We start from the raw sequence: 22,821 nt of genomic DNA, 5'->3' as shown, positions 1-22,821 counted from the left end.
GGGGCAACCTTTTGGCCTAAAAACAAGATTGTGTGGTGTTCAGAATAGACTGGAAATGAGTGGAAATTAATGTTATTGAGGTTAATAATACCGTAGGATCAAAATTACCCCCAAATTCTGTGATTTTAGCTGTTTTTATGTTTTTTTCAACAATCATCCAGATCCAAAACCAAAACACAAAAGGGTGGTTTTGGCAAAACCAATCCAGATCCAAAACACGAGCATGGAACCAGAACCAAAACCAACACACAAAACGCGAAAAGTGCCCGCTGCACATCTCTAGCAATTACACATAATATAGACATGCCACATATCATTTTAATCAGAAGGAACAGCTTGTGCATCCTAGTACATCCATTTGCACCCAACTCACATTTTTCTGTGGTTAAGGGGCAAATTCAATAAGGATTGCAAAAATTACAAATTAGCAAAAATTGCGAGCAAAAGCAAAATTGCGAAAGCACGCCCAAACGGAAAAACTGCAACACTAATTTAATTTAACAAAAAGAAGGTGGCCTTTTGAAATGTGCAAATATTGCGAAAACCATCCTAATAATCACAATTTTTGCTTACATGTTTCTGATGTTGCATTTTTTACTAACAACAGTGGCCCTCATTCCGAGTTGTTCGCTCGCTAGCTGTTTTTAGCAGCATTGCACATGCTAAGCCGCCGCCCTCTGGGAGTGAATCTTAGCTTAGCAGAATTGCGAACAAAAGATTCGCATAATTGCGAATAGAAATTTCTTTGCAGTTTCTGAGTAGCTCTGGACTTACTCTGCCACTGCGATCAGTTCAGTCAGTTTCGTTCCTGGTTTGACGTCGCAAACACACCCAGCGTTCGCCCAGACAATTCCCTCGTTTCTCCAGCCACTCCCGCATATTTTCCAGAAACGGCAGCGTTTTTCTGCACACACCCATAAAACGGCCAGTTTCCGCCCAGAAACACCCACTTCCTGTCAATCACACTCCGATCACCAGATCGATGAAAAATCCTCGTAATGCCATGAGTAAAATACCTAACTTTTTAGCAAATTTACTTGGCACAGACGCACTGCGAACATTGCGCATGCGCAGTAAGTGACTAATCGCAATATAGAGAAAATCGGCAACGAGCGAACAACTCGGAATGACCACCAGTGTTTTTTCCTTAAAAATTGCACAACCTACTTTCCTGCACCCAAATTAAAGAAACTACTCAACATTTGTAAATCAATTCAATCATCACTTAATTGGTCAAATGATTTTGTGGTAATTTAGCAATTATTATCTTAAAGACACCATAGTGTTTTTCTTCAAACATTGACTAATGCCCATAACCGTGTTCAAATATATTCAACTAGAGAGAGTGTGAATTCTAGCCTCTAAACCAGGGGCGAGGAACCTCAGGCCCGAGGGCCATATAAGGCCCACAGAGCCACTTGATCCGGCCAGGCTCACCTAGCCGGGCGCCCGCTGAGAATTTTGTTACTAGTGGGCGCCCAGCTTCTTACCCTCAGTAGCAGCAGGAGGCAGGAGCTCACTCCTGAGCTCCAGTTTCTGGCTCTGGCAATGTGCGTGTGCTGCTGTGTGGTGTTATGGGAGAGATGTCATAACTTCTCTCCCATAGTTCTGAGGAGCGAGCGGCCAGGCGGAGGGCAACGTTCCGGAAGCAAGAGCGGAACTGGTGAATTTTGTGTTTTTTTTTTTTTTTATGTGTGTGTGTAAGCTTCGCTACTAGGGGGCATATCTAATGGGGCATAACAACTGACTAGTGGCATATTTAATGGGGCATTGACGGGGCATATCTAATGGGGCATAACAAGTGACTGGGGGCATACTTACTGGGGGCATATCTACTGGGGCATAACAAATAACTGGGGGTATATCTACTGAGGGCAAAACTACTGACTGGGGGCATATCTACTGACTGGGGGCATATCTACTGGGGCATAACTACTGGGGGCATATCTACTGGGGGCAGACTCATTTTTAAGTTGATAATTTTTGTATGACCCCCGAAGGATTTTATAAATATCCAAATGGCCCTTGGTAAAAAAAGGTTCCCCACCCCTGCTCTAAACCCTACACAACAGCAATTATTGGTATATGTTTTCACAAACACACTTTTTTTGGAGTCAAAATGTTTTAATTCAGAAACAACATTAAAAAAATAGTGTTTTTTTGATTGTGAAGTGGTCAAACATTACATATTACTGTTTCTTTGCTTTTATCTACATACCTTACTTTAAGGAATTATGTGTAAATATTTGTTTTTCAATAAGTATACAAATGGAGCAGAATTTGCAAAACTTGAAAATAAAAAGATGGCGATGCTGTTCTTCAACATATGTTCCTGTGTGTAGCGCACAAACAAAATTTTAAAAATAAAAAAAAATGTATGTGGGTATGTTTTAACAAAAAAAGTTAGTTGTTTAAAAAAAAAATGTTAGGAAGCTAAATGTCATTCAGCAGATACTACTAAGCAAAATGCTTGTAAAAGGTTATTTTACATTTGCTTCTATCAAATAGTGTGGTTGTCAAACCTCGATTGTTAGCAAGTGTAAATACAAATCGGTTAGTAACATATATTTTCACAATCAACATCAGGGCCGTTTCTTGGGGAAGGCGAGCAGTGCAACCGCACTGGGCGCCCGCCACGGCACTGACTGTGGCACCCTGCTTCCCCCTCCTATTTCTCCCCGAGTAACCTGCTTGGGGGGCGGAGTTTCACGGAATGAAGCTTTTGCGTTGTTACGTCACAACGCAACCCCGTCACTCTGCGAAACTCCCCCCCCCAAGCGGAATACAGAGGGGGATCCAAGTTAGGAAGAGGGAAAGGCCGGCGTGAGGAGCGACTGGTGAGGCGGGCCGAAGAGCGGTAATCGCCTCTGTAAGTATTCTCTCTCTTTCTCTCAATGTGTAAAATGGGGACACCTGCCGTAATGTGTGAAATGGGGACTCTTGCCTGCCATAGTGTGGGGATTTAATGTATCAAGGGCATTGCGGTTTGTGGCATAATATGGTGCAGGGGGCATTACTGTGTGGGGCTTAATATGGTAGAATTTTTTTTTCCTGTGGTGGTCGTGATCTGTTGGAGTAGGGTCAAAAACTGGATTGTGAAGTAGTCTTTTCAGACGAGGCCACGCCCATTTAAATGAGGCCACACCCATTTAAATGAGGCCACGCCCCTTGCCGGGGTGCACGAGCAAGTTGTTGTTTTTTATCTAGGTGTGGGGGGGGCCCACATTTTTTTATGTCATGGGGGCGCATTTTTAAATCTCGCACTGGGAGCCAAATTGGCTAGAAACAGCCCTGATCAACATGTGTTACAGAGTTAAACAATACCTTACATGTTTTTAAGTTCCAATACAGCTGAATGAAGTGATTTGTGGTCTGAGGTGTGAGCTTCTTCAGCTGGGTGTAATGAAGCAATGATTGCAGGATACATGCAGTCTACACAGGGCCGGCCCAAGCCTAAATTTTTTGGTAAGCGAATATAGATTTTGGCGCCCCCAACAACGCCCCTCCCCCCCCACCCCATGGTTGATGGAAAATATTATACACACATAAGCTTAAAGCGCATTAAGCGAAATATGGGTGAAATCAACTGCCTACCATAAAGTTAAAAATTAAAGGGCAAAACCATTAAATAAGTGTTTTCTAATTAATCTAACTTTTTAAAAATTGGGGTCCTACCTGTCCTTTTCTGGGTCCCATTGGAATGAAGGTTTTTATTAATCTTATTAAGTGTTCAAATATAAAAACAGAGACTTGATTTGGACACTACAAAGTGTTGAAAGGGGGAGGAGGGGGTGACAATGCTGCTGGGCTGTGTAGCATACAGAACACCCTGCACCAGAGCTGTAACTAGACAGTTCGGTGCCCTTTGACAGAAAGTAAATTGGTGCTCCCACTCCACATTCGAGTACAAGGACAGTGCGCGCCTAAGGCGCGCAGCAAAAATTTAGGGACGTGGCATCATGGGAAACGAGCATGGCCACATAATAGTAACAATTCACATTACACCACACAGGTAGAGCACGTTACACACATTGCACCAGGTAGAGCACATTACACATATTGCGCCAGTTAGAACACTCTATACACATTGCACCAGGTAGAGCACGTTATACACAATGCGCCAGTTAGAGCGCGTTATACACAATGCACCAGGTAGAGCATGTTATACACAATGCACCAGGTAGAGCACGTTATACACATTGCACCAGGTAGAGCGCGTTATACACAATGCACCAGGTAGAGCACGTTAAACACATTGCACCATGTAGAGCACGTTAAATACATTGCACCATGTAGAGCACGTTATACACATTGCACCAGGTAGAGCACCTTACACACATTGCACCAGGTAGAGCACGTTACACACATTGCACCAGGCAGAGCACGTTACACACATTGCACCAGGTAGGGCACATTAAACACATTGCACCAGGCAGAGCACGTTACACACATTGCACCAGGTAGAGCACGTTAAACACATTGCACCAGGTAGAGCACGTTATACACATTGCACCAGGTAGAGCGCGTTATACACAATGCACCAGGTACAGCACGTTAAACACATTGCACCATGTAGAGCACGTTAAACACATTGCACCATGTAGAGCACGTTATACACATTGCACCAGGTAGAGCATGTTACACACATTGCACCAGGTAGAGCACGTTACACACATTGCACCAGGCAGAGCACGTTACACACATTGCACCAGGTAGGGCACGTTAAACACATTGCACCAGGCAGAGCACGTTACACACATTGCACCAGGTAGAGCACGTTAAACACATTGCACCAGGTAGAGCACGTTAAACACATTGCACCAGGCAGAGCACGTTACACACATTGCACCAGGCAGAGCACGTTAAACACATTGCACCAGGTAGAGCACATTAAACACATTGCACCAGGTAGAGCACATTAAACACATTGCACCAGGTAGAGCACGTTAAACACATTGCACCAGGTAGAGCACGTTAAACACATTGCACCAGGCAGAGCACGTTACACACATTGCACCATGCAGAGCACGTTAAACACATTGCACCAGGCAGACCACATTACACACATTGCACCAGGCAGAGCACGTTAAACACATTGCACCAGGTAGAGCACGTTACACACATTGCACCAGGTAGAGCACGTTACACATATTGCGCCAGTTAGAACACTCTATACACATTGCACCAGGTAGAGCACGTTATACACAATGCGCCAGTTAGAGCGCATTATACACAATGCACCAGGTAGAGCATGTTATACACAATGCACCAGGTAGAGCACGTTATACACATTGCACCAGGTAGAGCGCGTTATACACAATGCACCAGGTACAGCACGGTAAACACATTGCACCATGTAGAGCACGTTAAACACATTGCACCATGTAGAGCACGTTATACACATTGCACCAGGTAGAGCACGTTACACACATTGCACCAGGTAGAGCACGTTACACACATTGCACCAGGCAGAGCACGTTACACACATTGCACCAGGTAGGGCACGTTAAACACATTGCACCAGGCAGAGCACGTTACACACATTGCACCAGGTAGAGCACGTTAAACACATTGCACCAGGTAGAGCACGTTAAACACATTGCACCAGGCAGAGCACGTTACACACATTGCACCAGGCAGAGCACGTTAAACACATTGCACCAGGCAGACCACGTTACACACATTGCACCAGGCAGAGCACGTTAAACACATTGCACCAGGCAGAGCACGTTAAACACATTGCACCAGGTAGAGCACATTAAACACATTGCACCAGGTAGAACACGTTAAACACATTGCACCAGGCAGAGCATGTTAAACACATTGCACCAGGTAGAGCACACCGTTACACACATTGCGGGAAGGGGGTGCCCATAGTCATCGCATGTGTAAGTGGAGGAGGTGATCGCGGGTGTCAGCGAGGGAAGGGGGTGCCCACAGTCATCACGGGTGTCAGTGGGGGTGCCGAGGGGAGGAGTGATGACTGACATGCAGTACAGCAGCTCTGGTCCTCTTCCTGCTCTGGTGCTGCAGTGATGCCCACTGAGCCCAGTGTGAAGGATGTAGGAGTCCGCTCAAAACCCCCCACCCAGCACATATAAAGCAAACAGCTCTCCCCTCTCCCCCCGCACAGCGCACAACAGTCACCGGCGCTCACTCCCCCCTTCCCCGCAGCACATAATTAGCACCAGCTCTACCCTCTCCCCCCGCACACACACAGTTACCGGCGCTCACTCCCCCCTTCACCGCAGCACATAATTAGCACCAGCTCTCCCCTCTCCCCCTGCACACACACAGTTACCGGCACTCACTCCCCCCTTCACCGCAGCACATAATTAGCACCAGCTCTCCCCCCGCACACACACAGTTACCGGCACTCACTCCCCCCTTCACCACAGCACATAATTAGCACCAGCTCTCCCCTCTCCCCCCGCACACACAGTTACCGGCACTCACTCCCCCCTTCACCGCAGCACATAATTAGCACCAGCTCTCCCCTCTCCCCCCGCACACACACAGTTACCGGCGCTCACTCCCCCCTTCACCGCAGCACATAATTAGCACCAGCTCTCCCCTCTCCCCCCACACAGCACACACACACACACAGTTACCAGCACTCACTCAAAGCTGCAGCGTGCCGGACTGGCGGTCAATGAGAGCCGAGGGAGACACCGTCCGCAGGGTGAAGGATGTAGGAGTTCGCTCAAAACCCCCCACCCAGCACATATAAAGCAAACAGCTCTCCCCTCTCCCCCCGCACAGCGCACAACAGTCACCGGCGCTCACTCCCCCCTTCCCCGCAGCACATAATTAGCACCAGCTCTACCCTCTCCCCCCGCACACACACAGTCACCGGCGCTCACTCTCCCCTTCACCGCAGCACATAATTAGCACTAGCTCTCCCTCCGCACACACACAGTTACCGGCACTCACTCCCCCCTTCACCGCAGCACATAATTAGCACCAGCTCTCCACCGCACACACACAGTTACCGGCACTCACTCCCCCCTTCACCGCAGCACATAATTAGCACCAGCTCTCCCCTCTCCCCCCGCACACACACAGTTACCGGCACTCACTCCCCCCTTCACCGCAGCACATAATTAGCACCAGCTCTCCCCTCTCCCCCCGCACACACACAGTTACCGGCGCTCACTCCCCCCTTCACCGCAGCACATAATTAGCACCAGCTCTCCCCTCTCCCCCCACACAGCGCACACACACACACATAGTTACCAGCACTCACTCAAAGCTGCAGCGTGCCGGACTGGCGGTCAATGAGAGCCGAGGGAGACACCGTCCGCAGGGCAGGCTATGTTTCGCTGGAGACTACAGGAGGTGACTGGCTGGGGAAGCAGCCAGTCACCTCCTGTGTACAGCGGATTAGCTAGGGCACTGACAGCTCTAGTCTAGAATGAGCTGGCAGTATACAGCAGGCAGCATGGGCTGGGAGCGTGGTCTACGTTGCCGGCGCCCTCCACAGTGTGGCGCCTTACTCTTACGTGTAACCCGCGTAATGGGCGGGCCGGCCCTGAGTCTACAACTGAGGTCAGCTTGTGCAATTTTTAAGATAGACCTGTAGTCACTCAGAAACTGCACATCAGAAATCTGCGATCTGAGACTGTTGTAAAAATTGTGAATGCACTGCCCACCGACAATCAGCATACGGCCACAACACACCCCGCAACATACCCCTGATCGTAGTTTTTGCGAGTCCAGCCCTTTAGTACATGCCTACTTTTCATAGTGCATTCACAGTTTTTGCTAAGTCTCAGAAAAAAAAAATTCTCAGTTTTTGCTGTTTAAGTTGCAGAATTTGCATTTTTGCTAATTTTGCTGATTTGCGATCCTTGCTGAATTAGGCCCTAAATGTGCAAAAAGATGTAGGAGAACACATTTGTACATGTGCTATATGTGTAAATGAACATAATACACAACCAAGTCACATTATTATGACCACCTCCTACATTTGATGTCGGCAGCATATAGTCCTTTAAGTATGTCATGTGTCGTGCACTGGCTTGGTGGGTATATAAGGTGTGCGATAAGCCATCAGCACACATACTGTATCACTCGATACTGTCATGGGTAAAATGGACAATTTATCCAAGTTGCAAAAAAGGGATGATTATCAGTATTCGAGACATGGCTGGCAGTATTTCAGAAAAACAGTGCAGTTTGTGAACCAGCAGACAGAATAATATTGGAAGTCAACTTAACCAGCATGTGGAAGGATTCTGGGGTATCCACTCCTTGGGGTAAATTTACTAACATTCGTAATTTTCGGAAAAAGGTCAAAGTTCAATCACGAATGACATCGAAAGTGTAAAACTGCAACTTTTTGAATTGATTACGACTAATTTACTAAGCTGTCGTATTCGTTTTTTTCTTTTGTTCCGATGTCGATGTCATTCGTGTTGTTTTTTCTATTTTTACGGCAGTGATTAGCAAAACACTGCCGACTTTTTAAAAATGAATCTCGGCCGGATCTGTGTGATCCGTGCTGGGGTTCATTTTTTATTTTTTTTATTTTTAAATTAAACAGTGTAAAATTATAAAAAAAATTGCGTGGGGTCCCCCCTCCTAAGCATAACCAGCCTCGGGCTCTTTGAGCCGATCCTGGTTGCAGAAATATGGGGAAAAAATTGACAGGGGTTCCCCCATATTTAAGCAACCAGCATCGGGCTCTGCGCCTGGTCCTTGTTCCAAAAATACGGGGGACAAAAAGAGTAGGGGTCCCCCGTATTTTTAAAACCAGCACCGGGCTCCACTAGCTGGACAGATAATGCCACAGCCGGGGGTCACTTTGATATAGTGCCCTGCGGCCGTGGCATCAAAAATCCAACTAGTCACCCCTGGCCGGGGTACCCTGGGGGAGTGGGGACCCCTTCAATCAAGGGGTCCCCCCCCAGCCACCCAAGGGCCAGGGGTGAAGCCCGAGGCTGCCCCCCCCATCCAATGGGCTGCGGATGGGGGGGGGGGGCTGATAGCCTTTGTTGTAAATGAAAAGATATTGTTTTTAGTAGCAGTACTACAAGTCCCAGCAAGCCTCCCCCACATGCTGGTACTTGGAGAACCACAAGTACCAGCATGCGGCGGAAAAACGGGTCCGCTGGTACCTGTAGTACTATTACTAAAAAAATACCCAAATAAACACAAGACACACACACCTTGAAAGTAAAGATTTATTACATACATGCACACAAACATACATACATACTTACCTTATGTTCACACGCAGGTCGGTCCTCTTGTCCAGTAGAATCCATGGGGTACCTGTAGAAAAAATTATACTCACAAAATCCAGTGTAGATCGGTCCTCTTCAAATCCATTTGTAATCCAGGTACTTGATTAAAATAAAAAAACGGACACACGAGCCACGAACTGAAAGGGGCCCCATGTTTTCACATGGGACTCCTTTCCCCGAATGCCAGAAACCCACTCTGACTTCTGTCTAAGTGGGTTTCTTCAGCCAATCAGGGAGCGCCACGTTGTAGCACCCTCCTGATCGGCTGTGTGCTCCTGTACTGTCTGACAGGCGGCACACGGCAGTGTTACAATGTAGCGCCTATGCGCTCCATTGTAACCAATGCTGGGAACTTTCTGCTCAGCGGTGACGTCACTTTAGGTCAACCGCAGGGCAGAAAGTTCCCACCATTGGTTACAATGGAGCGCATAGGCGCTACATTGTAACACTGCCGTGTGCCGCCTGTCAGACAGTACAGGAGCACACAGCCGATCAGGAGGGTGCTACAACGTAGCGCTCCCTGATTGGCTGAAATAACCCACTTAGACATCAGTCAGAGTGGGTTTCTGGCATTCGGGGAAAGGAGTCCCATGTGAAAACATGGGGCCCCTTTCAGTTCGTGGCTCGGGTGTCCGTTTTGTTATTTTATTCAAGTACCTGGATTACAAATGGTTGCCCCGAGGACCCTGGGACCCGGGATCTGGTGAGTAGAATTTATTCAACAGGTACCCCTTGGATTCTACTGGAGAAGAGGACAGACCCTCGTGTGAACATAAGGTAAGTATGTATGTATGTTTGTGTGCATGTATGTAATAAATCTTTACTTTCACGGTGTGTGTGTCTTGTCTTTTTTGGGGTATTTTTTTAGTAGTAGTACTACAGGTACCAGCGGGCCCGTTTTTCCGCCGCATGCTGGTACTTGTGGTTCTCCAAGTACCAGCATGCGGGGGAGGCTTGCTGGGCCTTGTAGTACTGCTACTAAAAACAATATCTTTTCATTATCACAAAAGGCTATCAGCCTCCCCATCCGCAGCCCATTGGATGGGGGGGACAGCCTCGGGCTTCACCCCTGGCCCTTGGGTGGCTGGGGGGGGGACCCCTTGATTGAAGGGGTCCCCACTCCCCCAGGGTACCCCGGCCAGGGGTGACTAGTTGGATTTTTGATGCCACGGCCGCAGGGCACAATATCAAAGTGACCCCCGGCTGTGGCATTATCTGTCCAGCTAGTGGAGCCCGGTGCTGGTTTTTGAAATACGGGGGACCCCTACTCTTTTTGTCCCCCGTATTTTTGGAACCAGGACCAGGCGCAGAGCCCGATGCTGGTTGCTTAAATATGGGGGAACCCCTGTCAATTTTTTTCCCATATTTCTGCAACCAGGATCGGCTCAAAGAGCCCGAGGCTGGTTATGCTTAGGAGGGGGGACCCCACGCAATTTTATTTGATAAAATAATCACTTTCCCACCCCTTCCCACTGATATACATGCATGGATCTCATGGATCCGTGCATGCCTATCCAATCACGAATAAAAAAAGCAGGTCTGTTTTTTTTAAGCACTTTTTTACGAGTTGTAATTTTTCACGGCAGTGTTTTGTCTTTTTTTGCTTTGCACTTCTTAGTAAATGACCGAGATTCATACTTAAACAGCCGCGTTTTGACCGATGGTGTATTCATTCGTGATTTTTTTCCTAGGACTTCCAAATATTACGAATGCCCTCATCACTGCCGTGATTTGAGTTTAGTAAATTACCGAGATGACACTTTGATGAAAAAACGGCATCTCGGTCAAAATCGGGACCTTAGTAAATTTACCCCCTTGTGTGCAATTTATAATGCAAATTCTTCTCCAATCATTAAACATGGAAATAGAGAGAAAACATATGCATAGTGAAGTACAGTTCTTAATCACATATTGCGTACATTCAAAAAAAAAAAAAAGGTAAAAAAATTCAATATTAGAAAGTAAAGTGCACGTCTCTCAAAGCGGCTGACAATGGACAATAACCAGCTCAGGTGGAACTGTTTGGAACTGTAGTTAAACAGTTCAATAGCGCAAAAATAGGGAGGAATCCTGGACACATACTGTACAACCAGTCTCTGCTGAGCTGTAAGCAAGTCAAAGTTCAGTCCTTACGTCTGTCCTTTGGGTCCTGCTCTGTAAGCACCAATGCAGTCACTACGCTAGCAACAAGTGTACCCATTTCTACCCCTCACTGGGGTCATTTTCAAGGTCTTGATTAGTGTCATTCCCTAGTACAGGGGTGGAGAACCTTTTTTCTACCAAGGGACATTTGGATATTTATAAAATCCTTTGGGGGCCATACAAAAATGAACAACTTAAAAATTGCCCTGCCCCCCAGTAGTTATGCCTCCAGTAGTTATGCCCCTTGTCAAAAAATGGGTGTGGCCAATTAAAATGGGACATGATACACATATGCCCCCAATAGTGCAGTGCCAGCTACACATATGCCGCCACAGTGCCAGATACACAAATGCCCCATAGTGCCAGATACACAAATGCCCCACAGTGCCAGATACACATTTACCCACAGTGCCAGGTATACAAATTCCCCACAGTGCCAGATATACATTGCCCCACAGTGCCAGATACACATTAACCCACACATGCCCCCCACTCCACTGTGCTGCACACCGCTGCTGCTGTGTGTCAGGGGAGGAGAGCGCAGCGTGCGCTTCTCCTGCCCCTTAGTGCTCACTCCGGTGATGTGTGTCATGTCAGGGACCAGGCAGGGAGGAGAGTACAGCTATGTCTGGCGGCAGCGGCGTGTAGGACCTCAAACGAGCTACTGGTTCATGAGCCAATCAGAGCTCGCGAACCAGCAGTGGCAGCTCCTGATTAGCTACTGGTCCATGAGCTCTGATTGGCTCATGAACCAATGGCTGGTTTGAGATCCTACCCGCTGCCGGACATAGCTTCTCTCTCCTCCCTGCCCTAACAGCCGAGACACACCGCCGCCAGACTGAGGGACGGCGTGTCTCGCTGACATACAGCAGCGGGCTGGAACAAATGGCTTTGCGGGCCTTATATGGCCCGTGGGCCGGATGAACCCCATCCCTGCCTAGTATTTAAACCATTGTTCATCCAATCTTAATTTTTAAAATAATGATGAGAATAAAATATCAAAGAAAAAAAACCACAAAACTATTGGGGCAAGGAAGCCTCACAACCTCTCGCTGTGCATGGCTTATTGGCTTATGGTTCAGCATAAAGACAGAGACTGACTCATCCCATACAAAAACAAAGGTGTTAGATTTTAGGAAGGCTGATTTTGTAGGGATGGGAAAATGTGTAAGCGATTCTTTGGCAGAGTGGAGGAACTTGGAAGCAGTGCAGGAGAGGTGGGAAACATTAAAAAGTGCAATATTAAAGGCATCAAAAGTGTTAGGAAAAACACAAGGAAAAGGAAGCCAGTGTGGTTTGCGAAAGAAGTAGCAAGTATTGTGAGAGCAAAAAAAGATGGCTTTTAGGAAACACAGTATAAGCAGATACAAAATAATGAAGACAAAGAGATATATCTTGTTAGACAGAAGGAGACTAAGGAGGTCATTCCGAGTTGATCGCTGCAGATCTTCGCATCACAAGCAGCGGGATTTAGCCAAATGCGCACGCGCAATGTACTGAATGTGCCTGTGCAAAGTCCCCCGTACGACAAATGTGCAGAAATACACACGCTTTGTGTGTTCACAGCCATGCAACGACAAAGTGGCGCGTTGAAGGCGATGCGGGGGAATGGCTTCGCTGGCTAGCAAAAAGGGGCGTGAAGGTGGGTGTCTTGTGGGGGAGTGTGCTAAGGTCTGCAGGTGTGGTTTTCGCAGTGCTGCAAAGCTGGCCGTTGTTGATACACACCAGGCGTTCGCAGCAGAGGAGTAGGTCCAGGGCTGCGCACAGCTAGCGAACACTTGCTACAGGTGCCTGACAGGGCTTACCAAGGTAATCACTGGCAATAGAACGCAGCTGTTTGAGATGCAAATGCAGCAACAAGCCATTTTAGCTCTCGCACTCTCACAGATGTTATGTACATTTACACTCCCAGAAAATGTTTGAATGTTAAACATTTGCAAATTAGGTTAAACTGAGAAGCAGCACACATGTTTATTATTAGCAAATACATGTGTATTGCCCATGTCCCACATGTCTGGTTTGTGTAATGGTGCTTATTTTATAAGTGGGAAAAACGTACTAATTTCCGTATACATGCCATGTTTTCCATATTCCAACACTTGTTTTGTGTTTCATATAACAACATTACCAACATAAAGCACCCTAACCTATAATGTTATTAACTGCTGCTTTAGCGAATACATTGCTATGGATGAAAAAGGTCAGATGTGAGTTATATTTAAGATGGCATGTTGCCCCTAGTAACCAGACAGCTTTGTGGTCTTATATTGTATAACATACATTTTTTTTAAATTTATTTTCTTTTCAATAAGCAACATGCCATGATTTTATGTAATTAACACAAACATAAAGAAAAACATTTTTATATTTAGCTACAATTAAACTTTTCACACACCCACAATAATAAACACACAATTTCACAACAAAGTGTATGGGCTCAAATTATTTTTACTGTGTCAAAAAATATTACATAATTTTTTTTAAATAAAATAAAACATTTTAACAAAAAGAACAGAACATGGCACAGCAACAAACACCTGCCAGTGCACAAAATAGGATGACAGTACCCAGTAGTCAAGCCCTCCCCCCCATATATTGGCCATCAATCACAAAAAAAAGACTGGTGTTATGACCCTGGCTGAGGAACATGTGTGGTAGAATCTGGCCACAATACCCAAACCCAACTATCCAAACCAATATGAAGAGGAAGGTTGGAGAAGTTCACAGGCTAATGCATCACAGGCTACTAACAAAAAGAGAAGATGGCAAACCTCATTCAGCAGGAGGGACATTTTCATTCTGGTCCCACAAGCCATTGATAATCCATTTTAGAAGAGAAACAACATGGTTGCTGGGAAATGTGATCGCATCTGGATTTAAATTATTTTTTCTTGTTTTTCCACCCTGCCCTGAAGGGGACGTTGGTCACTGGTCGGTCTGCGCACTGACTGAGCTTCGAGGGCCCTGCCCAGTGGGATCCTGTTCCTGGGCAGGGGTAGGGGATGGTCCAGGTGTTGGTGCCTCCCTGACACTGTGGGCAAGGAGGCCAGTGATGGTCTGTATTCCTTGGCCAATTGTGTTGTTTAGTTGTTTGACTGAGGAGTTGAGTTCACACATGCCTTGGCGAACATGGGTAGTCAGGTCAGTGAGCCGAAAGGACATCTCATGTACCTCCCAGATCATCTGGTCATGGAATTTGGTGTTTCTTACTCCATGATTGGCTATCTCAGCCAGAATCTCCATGCGAGAGGGTTGGGTGGGGGTAACAGTGTGGGGCTGGTCTGGTGGTATTTCCTACCCCACACTGGAGGCGCCACTAGATCCCCCCTCCTCAGCCTCAGTGAGATGCTCCTCCTGTGACTCACTGCGATGGCCCTCATGTTCCGTGTTTTAAAAAAACAACAGTTAAAATTTGTTTATTAAAAAAAAACAATTATACTGTAAAAACTTGACAATATATGTTTGTAAACTTACCTGCCAAGGCATGTGGACTTTCCATGGCAGTTGTGTCGGTGTCCATTTTGGACACACTTGCCACCTCCTCATAGGACACACAGACCATCGCAAGCTCCTCCAGGTCTATAAACACCACAGTCTCAGTGAGTGAGCATCCCCCTGTTGCCCTTGAAGCGTTCCAGTGCGCAGCCTTTTTATGCTTCAGGCAGGACTTGAAGTCAGCCCTACTACATATGTTTTGTGGTTTGGGTGAAAGGAGAAGAAGTTAAACGTACGTAAATGTGATGCATACTTTTGGAGCTCATGTCATAGTATTGATTGCTAGAGGCATAAAAATGTCAAAAATGCTGCTTAAATATTGTCACGATCCGGGTATCTGGACGCCATTTCTTACCCATCAGATGCCTCCTAAGGCTGGCTCAGCGCTCCAGCACCGGATCCCATCTGTTATCCTAATGTTCACATTCCTGCATCCTCTCCTGTCTCTCTGAGACGCTGTCACAGTAACGCCATAATACATCTGGCATGGCGTCTCCCGCGGCCTCCGCCGCCGTCCCTGAGCTTCTGCATGCAGAGTGTCAGAGTGGATTACGTCAGCCGCGGCCTCCGCTGTGTCCGCGTGGTTGGATGTGCACTTGTCTGCCTGGCGTCTCCTGTCTCCAGTGGCCGGCGCCGCCATTACTGGTTTCATTACCACATGGATTACAAACCAAACTTCCCTCCAAGTGTCTGCATGGGCGCAGCCATCTTGGATTCTGTCAGCTGATCGTTTCCTTCAATCTGTTGTCAGTATTGTTAATCTGCATAATTGCCTAGCCAATCCCTTCCTTGCTGCAGGTATAAATACACTGTGCCTGAGCAAGGAAGGTGTCAGTGCTTTGGTTGTCAAACCTAGTTCCTGTTTGTCTCTCTCCTGTGATTGTCTTCCAGGTTCCAGCTCCTGTCTCTAGACTTCCACCATAGAGACCCGCACCAGCATTCCACCTGCGGTGTAGCCTGACTCTCCGATCCGTTTTGGATTCATCTGTTTCCAGCCACAACATTACCTGCTTCTAGCCCAGCTTCCAGCAAAGTACAGCTTCTCTTAAAGGGCCGGTGTCCTTTCTACAGTTTACCACTCTCCACCGGTATTATTATTTCTCCGCTCTCAAACTCTACATTTCATTCATATTGCATCGCTCTCAAGCTTCATTTATTATTTAACTGGTTCCAGCCAGTATCCACTCCGTGCCAACATCTGTCTGGTTCCAACCAGAACCCACAGCAGCTATTTTATTTACAGCAGTCCAGCTTTCCCTGGAACACCAGCTGGTACGATCCTGAGCTTTCTTCATTGCTACAGTCGGGCCTGGTAAGGACTTTCCAACTCGCAGATAATAAGAACTGTCTCATACTACCAGAGCTCTGTGGCCCCTGCCACCCTGTAGTACCCAGGAACTGTATTATTTCTCTGCTGATTTTATGTTTCTTTTACTGCTACTGTGATGCATGGAGTTTGTCATAAATAAACATCATTGACTTTTATTCAAGTTGTCGTGGTCACGCCTTCGGGCGGTTATTCTTCATGTTACTTACATGTCCAGGGGTCTGATACAACCTCCCAGGTTCCGGTACATCTCAGCCCCTACAACTGAGGCTGCCTCCCGTCAGCTCAGGCCCTCAGTTGTGACAGTAAGCACTGACCTAATGAATCCAGCCGGAGACCAGGATCAAGCGGCCAGGCCGATGCAAGAACTGGCAGCCCGACTAGAACATCAGGAGGCTGCACAGGGCCACATCATCCGCTGTCTCCAGGATCTCTCTACTCGGCTGGATGGGATTCAGACAACTCTCCGTGGATCAGGCGCGTCTGGTGCGTCAACCACAGTGACTCCAGCTATAACCCCACCCACCTTACCCATTTCTGCTCCACGTCTTCATCTTCCAACGCCAGCAAAATTTGACGGATCTCCAAGATTCTGCAGGGGATTTCTCAACCAGTGTGAGATTCAGTTTGAGCTACAACCTGGCAATTTTCCCAGTGACCCTACAAAAATTGCCTACATTATTTCTCTTCTCAGTGGCTCAGCCCTTGATTGGGCATCACCGTTATGGGAGAGGTCCGACACCCTGCTATCTTCTTAAACTGCATTCGTGTCAACATTCAGGCGCATCTTCGACGAGCCAGGCCGGGTAACCTCAGCTTCATCTGAGATTCTCCGTTTACGCCAGGGGTCACGTACTGTAGGAAAATATCTGATACAGTTCCAGATCCTGGCATCCGAACTGGTCTGGAACGACGAGGCCCTGTATGCTGCATTCTGGCATGGCTTATCTGAGCGTATTAAAGATGAGTTAGCTACCAGAGACTTACCCTCTAAGTTAGATGAGCTAATCTCACTCTGCACGAAAGTTGATTTACGTTTCAGAGAGAGAGCAACTGAGCGTGGAAGATCATCTGCTCCAAAATCTTCTGCTCCTCCTCCTCGCCAACTGTCACCAACTAAAGATGAGCCCATGCAAATTGGCCGTTCCCGTTTAACTCCTGCTGAGCGCCGAAGACGTCTCTCCGAGTCTCTCTGTCTTTATTGTGCGGCTCCGTCTCACACCATTAATGCCTGTCCCAAACGTCCGGGAAACTCCAAATCCTAGCTCGCCAAGGAGAGGGCCGGCTAGGAGTAATGATCTCCTCTCCATCTCCTCAAGATTGTAATCTCCCAGTCTCGCTTCAAGTTGCTCAACGTTATCGGAACGTCATTGCCCTCCTTGATTCCGGAGCAGCTGGGAACTTTATTACCGAAGCCTATGTTAAACGGTGGTCCCTACCCACCGAGAGACTTCCTTCGTCCATTTCTTTAACTGCCGTGGATGGCAGCAAAATTTTTGATGCAGTTATTTCTTTAAGGACTCTACCAGTTCGTCTGAGAGTGGGAGTTCTTCATTCCGAACTTATTTCTTTTTTAGTGATTCCAAGAGCCACAAATCCTGTGGTCCTGGGCCTTCCATGGCTCCGTCTTCACAATCCTACAATTGATTGGACGACTACGCAAATCCTGGCATGGGGTTCCTCCTGTGCTGAGACATGTTTGTTTAAAGTATTGCCTGTCTGTTCTTCCTCCCCCAGGTCGTCTGATGTTCCACCTCCTCCATATCAAGATTTCACGGATGTGTTCAGTAAAGCTTCTGCTGATATCCTTCCTCCTCATAGAGAATGGGACTGCCCGATTGATCTCATTCCAGGGAAGGTTCCACCTCGAGGCCGAACTTATCCGTTGTCTCTGCCTGAGACGCATTCTATGGAGGAATACATTAAAGAGAGCCTAGCAAAGGGGTTCATTCGACCTTCTTCTTCTCCAGCCGGCGCAGGCTTCTTTTTTGTAAAGAAGAAAGATGGTGGTCTGCGGCCATGCATCGACTACAGAGGTTTGAACGACATTACCATCAAGAACCGTTATCCTTTACCCCTGATTACTGAGCTCTTTGACAGAGTTAGCGGAGCTACCATCTTTACAAAGCTGGACTTGAGAGGTGCATACAATCTCATCCGGATCCGTGAGGGTGACGAGTGGAAGACCGCCTTTAACACCCGTGACGGACATTATGAGTACCTCGTCATGCCCTTCGGATTGAGCAATGCTCCAGCTGTCTTCCAGCATTTTGTCAATGAGATCTTCAGAGACATTCTATACCGTCATGTCGTGGTCTATCTAGACGATATCCTCATTTTTGCTAACGATTTAGAGGAACATCATTTTTGGGTTAAAGAGGTTCTGTCCCGTCTCCGTGTCAATCATCTCTATTGCAAATTAGAGAAATGCGTCTTTGAAGTCAAGTCCATTCCGTTTCTAGGGTACATTGTGTCCGGTTCCGGACTAGAGATGGATCCTGAGAAACTACAAGCAATCCAAAATTGGCCGGTACCCTTAACCCTCAAAGGGGTCCAGAGGTTCTTAGGGTTCGCCAACTATTACCGAAAGTTTATACGAGACTTTTCCACCATTGTGGCGCCTATTACTGCTTTCACTAAGAAGGGTGCTAACCCGTCCAAGTGGTCTGAAGAAGCCATGCAAGCATTTCATCTGTTAAAACAAAGGTTCATCTCTGCGCCTGTTCTGAAACAGCCTGACATCGACTCTCCTTTCATCTTAGAGGTGGATGCCTCCTCCGTTGGAGTAGGAGTGGTGTTATCTCAGAGGGCTAAAGATGGCCATTTACACCCTTGCAGTTTCTTCTCCCGGAAGTTCTCCCCAGCTGAGCGCAACTATGCCATTGGCGACCAGGAGTTGCTAGCCATCAAGCTCGCTCTAGAAGAGTGGAGGTATCTGTTGGAGGGAGCTTCTCATTCAATCACCATACTTACAGACCACAAGAACCTTTTATATCTGAAAGGCGCACAATGTCTCAACCCTCGTCAGGCCAGATGGGCACTTTTCTTTTCCAGGTTCGACTTTAAACTCCAGTTCTGTCCGGGCTCTCAGAATCGCAAGGCCGATGCCCTTTCCCGCTCATGGGACCAAGAAAATGAGTCAGAGTCTTCAGACAGGCATCCTATTATAAATCCGTTGGCATTCTCCACGGTAGGGATGGACTCTACGCCCCCATCAGGGAAAAGTTTTGTGAAACCGATGCTAAGGAAGAAGCTCATGCATTGGGCCCATGCTTCCCGTTTTGCCGGACATACAGGTATCCAAAAAACCCTGGAGTTTATCTCTAGGTCCTATTGGTGGCCAACTCTGAAAAAGGACGTCTCGGAGCTTATTGCATCTTGCCCAAAGTGTGCTCAACATAAGGTATCCCGCCAGTCGCCTGCGGGGCAACTGGTTCCACTATCTGTTCCCCGTCGACCTTGGACCCATTTGTCGATGGATTTTATTACAGATTTACCCATGTGCAACAAGTTCAATACCATCTGGGTGGTAGTTGACCGGTTCACCAAGATGGCACACTTCATTCCTCTCACCGGTCTTCCGTCAGCTTCCAAGTTGGCTCAAGTATTCATACAAGAGATCTTCCGACTCCACGGTCTTCCTGAAGAAATTATCTCAGATCGAGGAGTTCAATTCACAGCCAAATTCTGGCGAAGTTTATGTCAAGTCCTCCAAGTCAAGCTAAAGTTTTCCACGGCTTACCATCCTCAGACCAATGGTCAAACCGAGAGGGTGAATCAGGACTTGGAGGCCTTCCTCCGCATCTATGTGTCCTCCTCTCAAGATGACTGGGTTCAATTACTTCCCTGGGCCGAGTTCTGTCATAACAACCAGTATCATTCTTCATCTGCTTCAACACCATTCTTCACTAACTTTGGATTTCATCCTAAAGTCCCTGAGTTCCAACCGCTTCCAGCAACTTCTGTTCCCGCAGTGGATATCACCTTGCATCAGTTTGCCAATATCTGGAAGAGCGTACGATCAGCTCTGCTCAAGGCATCGTTCAGGTACAAGAAGTTTGCGGATAGGAAGCGTCGAGCAGTTCCTGCTCTCAAGGTGGGTGATCGGGTATGGTTATCCACGAAGAATTTGAGGTTAAGAGTTCCCAGTATGAAGTTTGCACCTCGCTATACCGGTCCTTTCAAGATTGAACAAGTCATCAATCCTGTTGCTTACAGACTCCAGTTGCCTCCCTTCTTAAAAATACCCAGGACATTCCATGTTTCCCTGTTGAAACCGCTGATCTTAAATCGGTTTCATTCCTCACTTCCTCCAACTCCGAAAGTCCAAACTCAACGAGGCGTTGAGTATGAAGTGGCTAAGATCCTGGACTCACGTCACCGTTACGGTCAACTACAATATCTTATTGACTGGAAGGGTTACGGCCCTGAGGAACGTTCATGGACCAATGCTTCTGATGTCCATGCTCCTGCCTTGGTCCGGAGATTCCATTCCAAGTTTCCTCAAAAGCCAAAGAAGTGTCCTGGGGCCACTCCTAAAGGGGGGGTGCTGTCACAATCCGGGTATCTGGACGCCATTTCTTACCCATCAGATGCCTCCTAAGGCTGGCTCAGCGCTCCAGCACCGGATCCCATCTGTTATCCTAATGTTCACATTCCTGCATCCTCTCCTGTCTCTCTGAGACGCTGTCACAGTAACGCCATAATACATCTGGCATGGCGTCTCCCGCGGCCTCCGCCGCCGTCCCTGAGCTTCTGCATGCAGAGTGTCAGAGTGGATTACGTCAGCCGCGGCCTCCGCTGTGTCCGCGTGGTTGGATGTGCACTTGTCTGCCTGGCGTCTCCTGTCTCCAGTGGCCGGCGCCGCCATTACTGTTTTCATTACCACATGGATTACAAACCAAACTTCCCTCCAAGTGTCTGCATGGGCGCAGCCATCTTGGATTCTGTCAGCTGATCGTTTCCTCCAATCTGTTGTCAGTATTGTTAATCTGCATAATTGCCTAGCCAATCCCTTCCTTGCTGCAGGTATAAATACACTGTGCCTGAGCAAGGAAGGCGTCAGTGCTTTGGTTGTCAAACCTAGTTCCTGTTTGTCTCTCTCCTGTGATTGTCTTCCAGGTTCCAGCTCCTGTCTCTAGACTTCCACCATAGAGACCCGCACCAGCATTCCACCTGCGGTGTAGCCTAACTCTCCGATCCGTTTTGGATTCATCTGTTTCCAGCCACAACATTACCTGCTTCCAGCCCAGCTTCCAGCAGAGTACAGCTTCTCTTAAAGGGCCGGTGTCCTTTCTACAGTTTACCACTCTCCACCGGTATTATTATTTCTCCGCTCTCAAACTCTACATTTCATTCATATTGCATCGCTCTCAAGCTTCATTTATTATTTAACTGGTTCCAGCCAGTATCCACTCCGTGCCAACATCTGTCTGGTTCCAACCAGAACCCACAGCAGCTATTTTATTTACAGCAGTCCAGCTTTCCCTGGAACACCAGCTGGTACGATCCTGGGCTTTCTTCATTGCTACAGTCGGGCCTGGTAAGGACTTTCCAACTCGCAGATAATAAGAACTGTCTCATACTACCAGAGCTCTGTGGCCCCTGCCACCCTGTAGTACCCAGGAACTGTATTATTTCTCTGCTGATTTTATGTTTCTTTTACTGCTACTGTGATGCATGGAGTTTGTCATAAATAAACATCATTGACTTTTATTCAAGTTGTCGTGGTCACGCCTTCGGGCGGTTATTCTTCATGTTACTTACATGTCCAGGGGTCTGATACAACCTCCCAGGTTCCGGTACATCTCAGCCCCTACAACTGAGGCTGCCTCCCGTCAGCTCAGGCCCTCAGTTGTGACAAATATTACTTAATACATACTATAGTGTTTGTCATTGTGGCTCAGTATGTACTTACCGTCTTCTGACTTCCTGTGGTGCGCGGATAATTGGGCCAACATTATTCACAGGGTCTGTGATTTCTCTCCAGATCTGGTCCTTGGTCCCAGCACCAATGTTTTCAGTTCCAAAATGGATTTTATCAATTGCCTGGGGTACCAAAATTCCCAGCTCCCTCTTTGTAAGCGGGGGTTGTCATTTTCTCTTTTTGCCTGTTGCCTGTGAAGCATCAACCTGAGAAGTATATCCACCTTCCTCTTCACTTTGTAGCTGTGTTTGCTGTGTTTGGTTATTTAGGCCAGATTCTTCCACAGCTTGTGCTACATGTTCCTCAGCCAGGGCCCTCACACCAGCCTCTTCTTGTGTTTGTGGGCCAGTAGATGGGGGTTGGTCACTACTGGGTTCTGCTCATTCCTCCTCTGCACTGGCAGGTGTTTGTTGCTGTCATCTTTGTTGCACCAGCTGTCTGCTCCTTTGCAGGATGGCTCATGAAGGATCATCTCTGCATTAAGCCTGGCCATCTCCTCGTCCCCTGAATCATGCTCCATGATGATGAAGCATGTGCGTATGGCTCTGTGGTACATTTTTATACCTGCATTTGCATGGTTATGCGGGAAAGAGCACATGTGATGCACATACAATTGTTACACGTGCTGTGATTGCTTTCACTATTTAAGCATGTTCCATGCAGCTTGTGTTTGTGGATGTATG

The sequence above is a fragment of the Pseudophryne corroboree genome, chromosome 8, assembly GCF_028390025.1.
Source record: "Pseudophryne corroboree isolate aPseCor3 chromosome 8, aPseCor3.hap2, whole genome shotgun sequence".
Classification (NCBI taxonomy): Eukaryota; Metazoa; Chordata; class Amphibia; order Anura; family Myobatrachidae; genus Pseudophryne; species Pseudophryne corroboree.
Note: the sequence above shows the minus strand (reverse complement) of the source record.